Raw genomic sequence first — 15,000 nt, forward strand, 5'->3', positions numbered from 1 at the left:
CCTCTGGGGTCGGACCCTTCCCTTCAAGGCTGCCCTCAAGAGACTGGCCATCCTTGGAGGACTTTGGGTCTCATCCTTGAAGTTCTTGGGCCCTCTCCAGGCCCGCTTCCCCAGCCTGGCAGGATACCTGCCTTCCTCCAAGGAAGCAGCCTCTGGGTCAGACCCTTCCTTCAAGGCTGCCCATCAAGAGACTGGCCATCCTTGGAGGACTTTGGTCCTCATCCTTGAAGTTCTTGGGCCCTCTCCAGGCCTGCTTCCCAGCCTGGCAGGATACCTGCCTTCCTCCGAGGAAGCAGCCTCTGGGTCGGACCCTTCCCTTCAAGGCTGCCCTCAAGAGACTGGCCATCCTTGGAGGACTTTGGGTCTCATCCTTGAAGTTCTTGGGCCCTCTCCAGGCCCTTCCCCAGCCTGGCAGGATACCTGCCTTCCTCCGAGGAAGCAGCCTCTGGGTCAGACCCTTCCCTTCAAGACTGCCCTTAAGAGACTGGCCATCCTTGGAGGACTTTGGGCCTCATCCTTGAAGTTCTTGGGCCCTCTCCAGGCCTGCTTCCCCAGCCTGGCAGGATACCTGCCTTCTTCCGAGGAAGCAGCCTCTGGGTCGGACCCTTCCCTTCAAGGCTGCCCTCAAGAGACTGGCCATCCTTGGAGGACTTTGGGCCTCATCCTTGAAGTTCTTGGGCCCTCTCAGGCCTGCTTCCCCAGCCTGGCAGGATACCTGCCTTCCTCCGAGGAAGCAGCCTCTGGGTCAGACCCTTCCTTCAAGGCTGCCCTCAAGAGACTGGCCAGCCTAGGAGGACTTTGGGCCTCATCCTTGAAGTTCTTGGGCCCTCTCCAGGCCTGCTTCCCCAGCCTGACAGGATACCTGCCTTCCTCCGAGGAAGCAGCCTCTGGGTCGGACCCTTCCCTTCAAGGCTGCCCTCAAAAGACTGGCAAGCCTTGTAGGCTTTGGGGCCAATCCTTAAAGGGCTTGGGCCCTTTCCATGGGAAGGGTCAGACCCATAGGCTGCTTCCTTGGAGGAAGGAAGGGCCTCTGGGTCGGACCCTTCCCTCACCAATACTCTTTGCTTTCTCTTACCTACTTTTCAAAACTGACACTTTCTGTCTCCGAAGGCTTCCAGACGATTTGAAGCATCTCGAGATTGTTCTTGGACACTTTGAAGCTCGGCGCATGCGCGAATGGCATTTCTCTCGTCCTTCCAGGAGCCGGAGGACTGAAGGATTCCAAAATGTCTTCAAGGAAAATCTCGAAGGTTTTAGATCATTTCAACATCGCGATAACCATTACTTGGAGTTCTTTTTCTGGCACATAAACAGCTTCTTTGCTTTAAGGAGTCGTCTTCTATAAACTTATGAGATTCCCTCTTACTGACGATATTGATCATCCCTTCGATTCTTCCTTGCTTCTCCGAAAAGTAATTCTGTGAATCCAAAATCTTTGAAGTAGTTTCTAACACCTCAGGTTATCTACTTTATTCTTCGTCAGCATTCTTCAGTATACCTCCACGCCGATGTCGTCTCTTTTTGTTCCTTCTCTTTCTTATTTCGAGCGAAGAACTGCTCCAAGCGGTAATTTTGGGCATCCAAAATCCCTCTCAATCAGCTTAGAAAACACCTCAAGTTCTCTACCTTTTATTTCGTATAAATTCTTCAGTTCCTCCGTTCCACTGTCTTCCTCTCTTCTTGATTATTTCCTTCCTTATTTCGAATGAAGAGCTTGCGTCCGTGAGTGACAATACGACTGTAGAGGTGCCGAATAATCGCAGAAGGCGGGAACCTCGACTTCATACTGCTCCGCGAAGTAGTCCATATTTTCAGCAGTAAACAATTACAGACTGAAGCTATCTGCCATTCTCGTGATGTACTTTTCCCTCTTGAAAATCTCTTTTAGTCGATCTGCTTCGTCATCCAGTTCATTTTAACCATAAACTTCGCCTTCTTTGCTCACATGCTGTCTCTGAAGGCTTCAAGACGTCTTCCTGGAGGATCCCTGAGATGGCCACTGTAGTCCTTGGTGTCAGTGCACCTATTGAGTGATGGCGCTATACGCATGAGCGGAAGAATTTTAAAACGACTGCAGGAAAAACACGAAGATATTACGGCGCCAGGCGACAATGATTCTTTCTTGCAGCAGAAGGTATGAAATTTTCTTGAAAGCTTTATTGCCACGAAAACATCAATATTTAAAAAAAAAAGAAATAAATTAAAAATTTAGTGAAAAATCATCATCGTATCCTTTTCTCTCGTCGCTGGGAGAAATATATATATATATATATATATATATATATATATATATATATATATATATATATATATATATATATATATATATATATATATATATATATATATATATATATATATATTTATATATATATATATATATATATATATATATATATATATATATATATATATATATATATATATATATATTTATATATATATATATATATATATATATATATATATATATATATATATATATATATATATATATATATATATATATATATATATATATATATATATATATATATATATATATATATATATATATATATATATATATATATATATATATATATATATATATATATATATATATATATATATATATATATATATATATATATATATATATATATATATATATATATATATATATATATATATATATATATATATATATATATATATATATATATATATATATATATATTCATATATGTATATATATTATATACATGTATGCATATATATATATATATATATATATATATATATATATATATATATATATATATATATATATGTATATATATATATATATGTATATCTACATATATTTATATATCTATATATGTATATATATACATATAGATAGATAGATAGATAGATAGATATCTCCTCCCGACGACGAGGGAAAAGGATATGATGATGATGATTTTTCTACATTTACATTTATTTCTTTAAAAAAATGCTATTTTCGTGGCAATAAAGCTTTCTAGAAATTTCACCCCGGGGAGGACAAGATCAACTTGGAAATTATTATTATAGATAGATACATATACATAAATATATGTATATATAAGTATATATACATATATTTTATATATATATATATGTGTGTGTGTGTGTGTGTGTGTGTGTATACACTGGTTTGTGCGTCTGTGTGCGTTAATTTTTCCCAATAGTTAAAAATAAGGTGGTCTCAAGAATTTCTGTTTCCTGAAATGGTCATCACTAGCGCCCAGTAATCCAGTCAGCTTCAAGAGAAAAGTGACCTTTTTTGTTTTAACAAGGCTTCTCCATTGCCATTGATCACCTTATTAAGGGGGAGAGAGAGAGAGAGAGAGAGAGATGGCTGCCTCCAGCAAGGAATGATTAAGTTTTTTCGCATAGCAGAGTAAGTTATAAATATATAGTTTTTTATGGTACCAGCATCAAATTATAATAGTAGATTTTTTGAAGGATACAGAGTAGTTTAAATCGCTTGTCTTATTTAAAGAAAAATTCTTCTTCGGAAAAGAAATAAGTTTTAGAGTCTTCAAGAACACAATTAAAGACGCACGTAAAACTTTTCCAATATTCCTAGAAAACCTGTCTACCATATACTTTGGAGGCTTGTATTTCAAGTCAATGGTCCCTGTATGCTTGTCCCTTGAATTGGATTCATATTCTAAAAAAAAAAATAATAGTAATAAAAAAAATACTCATAGTAGCATGAGTCTTAAAATGAAGTAGCAAATCCACTGTTGTATATTTATCTTTAAATATATGTACATATACATAACTGTGGAATTGCTTCTCCAATAATAATAATAATAATAATAATAATAATAATAATAATAATAATAATAATAATAATAATAATAATAATAATAATAATAATAATAATACTGAGATAATATTAAGCAAACTTTTTACTGATGAAGATGCAATTTTTAATAATTTTAGTAGGACATTTTTTAAACAACTTTTAGAGCTGGCCGTGCTGGACACGACCTTTGCCTTCAGTGGCATTTTGTATAAACAAACTGAAGGGATGGCCATGGGATCACCACTTGGTCCAATTTTTGCTAACATCTTCATGTGCTCCTGGAGGAGCGCATAATAGAAGAATGTCCCATTAGGTTCCGCCCTCTATTTTATCGAAGATATGTTGACGACACGTTCTCCTATTTCGTCATGAATGTCATGCAGAGTCCTTTCTGGAGTTCGTCATCCGACAACATCCAAACATAAGGTTCGCTATGGAGAAGGAGGTAAATAACGAACTCCCCCTTCCTTGATCTTATTATTTCCAGAGGTGACTCAGGTTTTACACAGGTGTGTATAGAAAAATACATTTACTGGTTTGGGAATGAATTTTTATAGTTCGTGTTTCTTTCATTTGAAACTGAACTCTATTTTAACCCTCCTCCATAGGGCTTACACCCACTCGTCAAACTGGAAGAGTTTCCACGATGAGATATCCTTTTTAGTGAAATATTTCAATAATAATTGTTTTCCATCACGACTTCTTTTCAGATCCCTAAATAAACTGCTACTACAGAAAATGACTCTGGCAACACCTGAATCGACTGTGCCGAAACTAAAGATGTATGCAAGTTTCCTTTCGTGCATGATGATACTTTTAGGAGAAAATGCACAGCCATTATTCAAAAGAGTTTTCCAGCTTTAAACCTGAAAATCATCCCGAAAAATCCCTTTACAATAGGGTCTCTGTTCAGAGTCAAAGACCGGCTCAGTCCTCTGTTTTCGTCCAGCGTTGTTTACAAGTACACTTGCCAGGGATGTGATCACGGGATATACATATGTGGGATGCACGAGGAGGCTGTTGAAGGTCCGCATAGATTCCCACAGGGGCATAAGTCATAGAACAGGTAGCAGGTTATCTAATCCTGAGCAATCAAATATACGAAATCATTCAAAATTATGTAAAACTTATATTGACAGCAAGGATTTTTCCATCCTAGGCCGAGTGCAGAACAACAACGACTTAACCATCCTAGAATCCATAATTATCAGGAAGACTGTGCCGTCGTTAAATACTCAATCGTCCTCAGTGAAATTGTTTATAGCCTAGTTTGGGCAACTGGTTTTCCTCACTCTGTTTGTACTTATTTATGTTAGTCTTGTTCTTTCTTTCATATAGGTAGGTTGTTTTAAGATTTTAGTGAACTCCTTTTACTCATTATTGACTTGTCTTGGAATGAGGTGTTTTGTTTTAAATATTTTTACTACATAAAGAGCTGTTGCCATTGCATTAATTTGTTATTGATGTTCGCAAATTATATTATATTTTATAGCCTTGAAAATGCGACTTGGAATTCGTCATGAAACGTCGGCATTGAAAATAAACTGTAGATGATGAGGATGCCTTTCCCTACTGCTTCCTTCGATGATGTATATATATATATATATATATATATATATATATATATATATATATATATATATATATATATATATATATATATATTACTAAAGGACCTCATTCAAACTGCATGGTATCTATAGATACCATCCAGTTTGAATGAGGTCCTTTTAGTAATTTAGTTAATGCACAGAACAATTGTGTATGTGATAAAGTTAATATATACGTATGTATACATATATGTGTGTGTTAGTGTCTGTATTAACAGATAGTTAGACACAGAGATAGATGCATAGATAGAAAGATATATATATATATATATATATATATATATATATATATATATATATATATATATATATACATATAATACATATATATATATATATATATATATATATATATATATACATATATATATACATATATATATATATATATACATATATATAGTAGTAGGGAGTACGGATAGGAAGAACAGTCAGCTCACCATTGATATATTTATTAATAGGTGCGCTTCAGGGATCACCTCCATATCCCATCTTTTCTGGCTAAAAAGATACAAAAACACTAATTAAAACTGACAACAGAGCTTACAAAATTAAAATGCTTTAAAGATTGAAAAATGACAATGACAAAACAAGAAATAGATTACCTTCAGTAGTAAAGTCCAGAGGATGAAAACTGAATAAGAGTAAACAAGGTTAGCAAGTAAACAAGAAAGGCGGGGGGTTACTATAGTACGACCGTTTTAGGAAGAGACTTTGCCCTCTTAAACTGACCATTAACCTTCTGACTTCAAGCTCTCATTGTTTGCGCCTGTTATCAAGCACGTGTACTATAATAGAAAGTTCTGAATGAAGTTTTGTTGTCCCACTTAAATTTTAGATAAAAAAAAAAATTCAATATATGAAAATGATAGATGCAAGAAATTTGGAAACCTAGATGTGCTTTCATTTTGAGTTTTGTTTATTTGGATGCTGTACTGAGCAATGTTCTTGAGTTACGTCATCTACTATAGTTTTTTATTACTGTTCCTTTGCTGTTATCGAAGTCATATAATTGTGATATAGTTTTGAGCTTTTGAATTGTTTTCTTTCGTGTATGCCTGATCCGTCTTTACCTCCTTGCTGTATCAAGGTTGAATTTTCACTGTGCAGCTATAAAATAGCTCATAATAAATATTCTTTAAATATTGTTACACCCATATATATATATATATATATATATATATATATATATATATATATATATATATATATAGTAATAATATATATTTAAAGAATGTTTATTATGAGCTATTTTATAGCTGTACAGTGAAAATTCAACCTTGATACAGCAAGGAGGTAAAGACGGATTACGGCATGCACGAAAGAAAGCAATTCAAAAGCTCAAAACTATATCACAATTATATATATATATATATATATATATATATATATATATATATATATATATATATATATATATATATATATATTACACATTTATACAGTATTAGATTTACCTGTGCTTTTAAAGCACTGTCATATGATACTCATCACTGCTGTGGCATTTCTGTTATATGTAGGTTTTTAAAGATATTTCTGCCACTTTCTGTCGAAAAAACAGATCTATATTTCAATTTATTTCAATTTCAGTGTTCAACAGGATATCACACAACAAGGGAAAGCAATAAATTTATTTACAATCGAAGTATGAGGAGACATTACTTATGAAGAATCCTCGTCAGAGGATGCTACATCGATAACAAAAGAATCTATATATTTATCAATGCAAACATCTCTTGAAGCGTCATCTCTTTTTATATCTTCGGCATGTCTCACATCATTAGCCCAGTTGTCAGAAGATATGGATTCTATTGCTTCTTTGACCAAAGGAAGCAGGTCTGATTTTTTAAAATGATTCTTCTTTGCCACGTATGATTTCACCTGCGCCCATATCAGTTCTGTTGCATTATACTGGCAGTGATATGTAGGCAGCCTAACCACTATGTCCATGATCTCTTGCCAGTCTGTCAATCACGTAATCATTTTCTTTACATGAATGTCTTTGCAACTTTACTAATTTTTTATTAGCCAGTCTTTAACTTCATCCTTTTGGCAGACATTGTCGGAGGTTTATTAATTCGAACTGAATGATAAGAAGCGTTATCCAACACTATGATGGCAGATGGCCCTATATTGGGAAGAAGCTGGGTTTTAAACCATTTTTCAAACACTGCAGAATTCATCTGAATTTCTAGATTGCGTATCCCTTGTCAGCTGGGTGCTTGATCATTGATATAAAATATTACCCAGAAATGTGGTTAATATTGCAACCAATATTGTGATTGTGTCTACTTACTCTCAATGTTATTGATGTACAATTAGAAGGAATAAATCATAGGTAAAAATTTTTATTCTGTCACGCCTCTCTCTCTCTCTCTCTCTCTCTCTCTCTCTCTCTCTCTTCTCTTTTTTTTTTTTTGCCCAGCTAGTGGAATAGTAAGCGGAACCATAAAAATGATGAACATTCTTTATGATTAGTTTTCTGACGAATATACAAATAATTTTTAATTATAATACACAACTGTGATGTAGCTGTCCTTTACGGATTCAAACAGAATTAGAGAAAATGACAAAAAAAGAAGACTGTCATCCTCAATCAGTGCAGTGCTTATACCTCTGGCAACACTAAACCCCGATATATAGTACTTATCCTATGTTTATTTATTTGTGTTGTTACATTAATTGCATAATATCTATATCACGGATCGCTACTATCACAATATTATCATATAAATAAAACAGGTTAATTTGCAGCAAAACAACAAATACAAACGCTATTACAATGATTGTTTACGATTTCGTGCGTCTGGTAGCATGCTACGGGTGACTACCGTCTGAAAACCCTCCGGATTGTGGTAAGTGTGAGGTCTCATCTCGGCCGTAATCAAAGGGTTAATTAATACTTGTATACGTGGAATGATGAGAGATGTTTAGGGGATAGCGGTTAATGGAATGTTGAGCAGATGATATTTGTAGGTAGATAACAGCCTTAGCTAATGCTGATGAACAGAATAACCCGAAACTTGCAAGAGGGTACAAAAATGTCTGGAAGAACAGAAAGCTGAAAGTAAAAGCTAGTAATGCTCGAGTTATGACAGGTAAAAAGGCCAATATATTTTGTAAAAAATATGTCATTTTGCACAGTGAAAAAAGGGCAATTTCATATTCATTAGGGAATTTAGAATTGAATGTACTGGATAATATGGGGATGAGACTAAAGGAGGGTCAGAGAAAAAGAGAACGTGGTATTCAAATGGGTATATGAAAGGAACTGAGACAGAAGTCTGAGTGTAATTAATAGTTCGAGTTTATGAAGTTTTTTTTTGCCATAGAAGTTATGGAAGTTATTTTATGAAAGTGAATGTAAATTAGATTTTAAAAAAAAGCTGGTAAGATGGTGTTTTCCGCAAGATATGCTGAGTGATAAGTGTGGAAAGAGTAGGAAATTTAGAGCTACAGTTATAATATTAACTAATCTGGAAGATAGGTTTGATTATAGAACTGGGAGATTAGCATATAAATCAAATATTTTGCGCAGAGGTTTTTAGAAGAAAAAGGAGATACGTACTGAAAATATGGTAGCTAGTAGACATGAGGCCTTAATTCACGAGAAATAGTGTACCGCATAGAAGATAAAGTAGAGCTGAGTAGTGTGTGGCATAGATTCATAGACATGTAAAAACCCTCGTACTGATTCTCTTCTTGAAAGAGAACTGATTAACGAGCATGTTTGCAAATATAGTATATGAAGATTATTTTCAGTCTCTTTTGTGTTCATACGAGTAAAAAAATATTTTTTTTACGTGGTAAAGAGAATCAGGACTTTGATTTTCTTATTATATAACTTTGAGTTATATAGTTTTCAAAAATAGATTACCTATTTCCACTACAAAGTATGCCACTGATAATTGCAGACTTTTGAATTATAGTAATGTTCTCTAGTTTGAGGTAAAGGAAGACTAAGAAATTTGAAACAGTCAGATAATCAACACTTTTCTGTAAAGCATAAATATTTTTTATCATTTGTATAGTATCATTTGTAAGGGTATAGTCTTGACATAATACTTATTCATTATGCTCATATTATCCTTGTGGATATTCCATGATGTGAATAAAGATGTTGGAGTAATAAGCGTAACATTATCTCGACCATATTCTCAAACATATTCTCTTTTATGAACGGAATCGCAGACAACACAGATGTTATCAAGTTAGAACTTAGGAAGAATTATCCAAGGTTGTGTTGATCAGCAGAACATCAGCGGGTTTCTTGTTTTCAATAACATCCATTCTAGTATCAGCAAACTAGTTGCTGAATATTTTCATTTTCTGATTTTACGTGTGTAAGAATCCGTGCAAATGAAATTGTTTTAAACTCAGAAATCAATAAAATCAAGTAATATACGGAATCTGTAGGTTTGACCAAAGTTTTCTTAAACTAAGACACACTCTGGACATTTGTTGTCCCCAGAACCGTTTGCCACTTGCAGAAGAGATACCATTAGATTATATGTTCGTCTTCACGGAAGTAATTGTATACCTTAATGACAGCTTAGGAAATTTTATTCTAATAGTTCAAGAGTAATATATCAAAATGTTCCATAAAGAAAACAAAATAAAAGGAGGAAAATTAAACGCAAGACTTAATATATAGCAGTAGATGAGAAAAAGGGGATTAAACAGTATAATTAATTAATGACACAAAAGAAATTGAATAAACAATATTAGTGTTCTACTTTCAGTATTGCACAAAAGTTAATTTTTTTCTCATTTGTTGTATCTTATTTTATAAATAGAAATTTGCTTATAATCATAGTAGTATCTTCGTACTGACAATATTTTTGAGAAGTCTATTTTTAGTAGCAGAATTCATTCCACATTATTTGACGTGGTAAACAAATGTATCTTAATTTAAAATTTATTATTATTCAACAATAATGTGCACATCATTTTCTTCGCTCGTGCATATCAATAACTTGGAATAAATATGTCGCTCTACCCAGAATTGTCATTTATTAATTCCATAAGTTCTTTAAAAAAAACATGAAAAAATGTGTTAAACAAAAATATATATATTTATATATATATATATATATATATATATATATATATATATATATATATATATATATATATATATATATATATATATATATATATATATATATATGTATATGTATATGTATGTATATATATATATATATATATATATATATATATATATATACATATATATATATATATATATATATATATATATATATATATATATATATATATTATATATTTACTCAACTGCCACTTTTAGACAGGAAATCACTTTAACGGATTTTCTTTGATGCTTCGTAATATTGCAGAATTACTACTCATTTCAAGAATAATCTCAACAAAGTAAGTCGAGTTCTTTTTGTATATAATTAATATCATGAGCTTTCAGAACGATAAAAGGGAGCCACAACAATACCGTTAATAGGAAATACGAAACAAAGAAAACAAAGACATAGGGGAACCCCTATTGTTACCAATATGAGACGCTTGATCATGCTTCACTAAGGGAAGTTATACAGATTAAAAGGCGTGCCTTGGTCGCATTCAAATCGCATAAGTGTCTGTCATCAGTAACAGCATTAGTAACCACCTGCTTTTTTTTATAATTCTATTTTACTTTTCTGTAAAAGAAAACTGTTGAGATGGCTTTGTTTGTCCGTCTGCACTTTTCCTGTCCATTATTTTTCTGTCCGCACTTTTTCTGTCCACCATCAGATCCTAAAAACTACTGAGGCTAGAGGGCTGCAAATTGGTATGATGTTCATCCAACCTCCAGTCATCAAACATACCAAATTGTAGCCCTCTAGCCTCAGTAGTTTTTATTTTATTTAAGGTTAAAGTTGTAGCGAAGGCGTGAATAAGAGGCTGCGTCTACGAACTTACTAAATTATTCAATGCTGTTGTTGTTATTGATTGAGCTGGCCTTATGCTAGCACGGGCTCTTGCTCATAGAGCAGCCCGTAAGTCATTTTTTTATGTGCAGCTGAAATTAAGGATGTGCAGGTGATTACTTTATTTGTGATTCATGGGCGTGCCAGTGAAAAGGTGTGAAATGAAAGGTTAACAGGTGAGGCTACAAACCTCTTTAAGCTTTAAGGCGCCCGTCAGTAAGAGAGAAAGAGTTAGAGTCAGAGACAGCCAGTAAGGAATAATTAAATATTAATGGTCGGAGAAAAATCGGAAAAACAGAAAATCTACGCAGATTTCATACAACATTTAACTTACTTTAAGCGATAGGAAAAAGCATCGACCTGTTAGTGTTAGGGATCGATGGAGGAAAATTAAGAATTTGTAAGTTTTAGAAAAAGCAGCACAAACAGAAGTAACAGCTTAAGTGGTACTTACAGCGATAGTTGAGAAAATTTTGGTCGTTAGACGTGAGGCCCCCGGAAAGAGGGGAAAAGAAAGTGTTTTAGAGGGAGATAGGGGTTAGTTGCCAATCAATTGATTAACTACTATCAGAGTGATCAGCACGGAGTTGCTGCCTGAGGAAATCGTCGGAAATGGAAATACCATATTGTTTGTGGATTTCTTTGAGATAACTGTTCAAAAATTTTCAACCATTTTTAGGGTTATATCTCAGGTTATATCTCACAGCGTTAGCAGTTTTAGTTAGGATGTCATAGGCGTTTGTTGTAGTTAAAAGCAACTTTGGTTTTTGCTCTTCCGGGTTGCCAGGCGAACTTGAGGCTTGAGGTTCGATGACAGGGTTTGGAGTAGGTTCAGGAGGAAGGGAAGACGTTTAAGTAGATTGAGGGGTTGAGGGTGCTGGCTGCTCAGTTTGAGCCTCTTCTACGTGACACAAAACAGGTTCAGGGATTGAAGTGGCTTGGGGAGGAGGGGTTGGGGGTGTTGGCTGCTCAGTCTAAGTCCCTTTCTCGTGACACAAAACAGGTGCTGCTTCCACCACTTGTTTGGTAGTTATAACTCGTTGCTGTAGGAGTGTCGTTGGTCTGGGTGCCGGAGCTGGTGTAGGAGTTAGTCTTGATTGATTAGTTCTTGCTTTCAACTGTGCAATGCTAGATAGTCTGGCACTGCAATGTTTAAACTATGCATGATGGCGCTCAGAACAGTTGGGGCACTTGGGTGCTGTAGGATCCCCTTTTTTCAATTTTTCCAGACATATTTTGGTTTCATATTTCTTACTACAGATGGCACAAATTGCAGGGCCTATGCAACGGTCCCGGTGATGACCATAGCGCTGGCATCTGTAGCACCTGAGAGACTCTGGAGTGTATTCCTCTGTGGAGAAGTATCCCCATATCCTAAGCCATACTTGGCCCTGGACTGGTCCTCTGAAGGTGGTAAGGATCTTCCGTGAAGGCGTTTTGTTCTTGTTCAAACACCTTTCGACAGTATGGGGGAGCTCTAGAAGAGGATCCAAGGGGAGCGCTGTTGGATAGCTGCAGATGATGGCTTTGTTTGGTTTCTCATTTGGACTGAGTAGCTGGAGGGCCATGTTGGTCCTCAGGCGGTCGACTGTAGCACGGTCTTTGGGAGTAACAGTGAATTCTCCTCTGAGATCCGGCCGAGCAGAGATGTTAATACCGGGGTTATTTTTCTGAAGAGCCACTACAGCAGCTTACGAGGTCCGTCCTTCAGCAGGAAGCGCTCGAAACTTCGGCAATGGAGGGTGCTCATTTGCGTCGGAGACTGTAGGAAGGAGGGGTAGCTGTTGAGGGGGAAGGGGTTGGGAAAGAGGAGGAGGAGGAGGAGGGAGGAGGAGGAGTACGAGGATCCAAGGACGTCGGAGGACGAGGAGGTGAGGTTTGCAAGGAAGAGGAGGAGGTGGAGGGCGAAGGGGAAGATGGGTGGGATGGTTGTTCAGGTGTTACCAGGTCGCTACCGAATTTATTCAAACAACAGACAGACAGGTCAATAGCTCTTGCGAGCGGAAATGTAGTGCCCGACACGAATCGAACAAAACAGAGGTTAGAGTACAATCAACTGTGTTTGTTGGAGGATGGAAAGATCCACATAAATCAATATACAAGACGCGAATAAAGTTATGATATAGTTAGCTGGAATGCTGACATTGTAGTGCTTGCGCTGGGAATGATACATTTAACATAAGAATAATATGAGCGAGAATAAGTGTACAAAGGATGCGTGACGTCTGCTGTGTTTCTTGTATGCGTGCGCTTGGCGCGCAGAGATGCTCCTTGTGAGCAGATCAGAAGCCCTGGTAAGATGGGCGGGGTGTAATTACTGTGGGACGCTTCAAGGTTAGCCATGATCGTGCGTCTGGCTCCACTATAGGACAGGCCACCAGCTGGCCGTGGCTGAAAGTTTCATGCGCTGCGGATCATACAGTATTATACGCCGTACAGAAAACTCGATTGCACAGAAGAAACTTCGGCACATTTTTACTTGTTTGTTTGCTGTTCACGATTATTATCATTTCTATTCCACTTCTACTCAATAGACTTGTTTTGATTTTGCTAAGTGATCAACGTTCTTTCTGGGCTATTTAATCGCCTCAAGTGTTGATTTGCATCATTTGTTATCGATATTTATGGACTGACTCCTCGTTCCTCATTGTCAAAGACAGTGAAATATTTTCATGTTCCTTATTTCATACTGATTAATAACGGCAGTACTTGCTGAATAAAATTTGCCATTGTCCATTCTGCGTTATTAGCAATTAGCATTTTTATTACCATTTTCCCCGAGAAGCTTTTAACTAAATCGCTTCATCAGCTGTAAAATGGTGGTAGTTGCATTGGATACTGAAGACAAAAAATTCTAGTGATTAAAATAAAATACTTCGGTTTTTCCAGTTTGTGAATTAGTAGTTATTTCTTTTTTTCTTCCTGCCAAGCAGTGTTTAAATTAAAGTCTGAAAAAGAAGAAGTAAATGGTTAGAGAACTTGAAGTTATGAGACGTCTTGTCAGACTCAGATGACTCTATGACTAACTCATCAGAGTTAGCCATTTTACAGTGAATAGTTGTGAGACGACGGAAACGCTGTCAAAAAGATTCCAGATAATTAATCCTCTTAGGAGTAAAGCTGCAAGCAGACTGAAAGCGAATAGTGACTGGAATATAATAATTAGCACTAAATTATTATAATCCCTTTTTTTCTTGTCTCCGAGTATTGCCTTCTATTTTTTTTAGGAATTAGAAAAACTGGAATACTTTTACAGCCTTGCTGATGACACATTTTGAATATAAAAAAAATCGTTGACTAACCATAGAAGAAGCAATTTAACCGTTCTTATTTTCCGTGAAAATGTGGTTTTTATATCTGTAAATTATTAGGTACTTCAAGGAAATAATAACTTCTCTGTTTAAGTTGAGATTTATTTAATAATGCTTGAAGACGCGATACTGATTAAAGAAAGAGTTTTTGGCATTCACAGAGCAGAGTCGAAATTACTATCATTCTTTGCAGGAGATTCAAGTTCATTATCCCGTCCCAAGGTACGTTATTACCAGCACATTTCAAACAAAGCATTTGTATGCTGTCTACTGTTCGTGCAAACTTAATCAGTGCGATATCATATATTGATCTTTACTTT

Source organism: Macrobrachium rosenbergii, chromosome 11, assembly GCF_040412425.1.
Source record: "Macrobrachium rosenbergii isolate ZJJX-2024 chromosome 11, ASM4041242v1, whole genome shotgun sequence".
In the NCBI taxonomy this organism is placed as follows: domain Eukaryota; kingdom Metazoa; phylum Arthropoda; class Malacostraca; order Decapoda; family Palaemonidae; genus Macrobrachium; species Macrobrachium rosenbergii.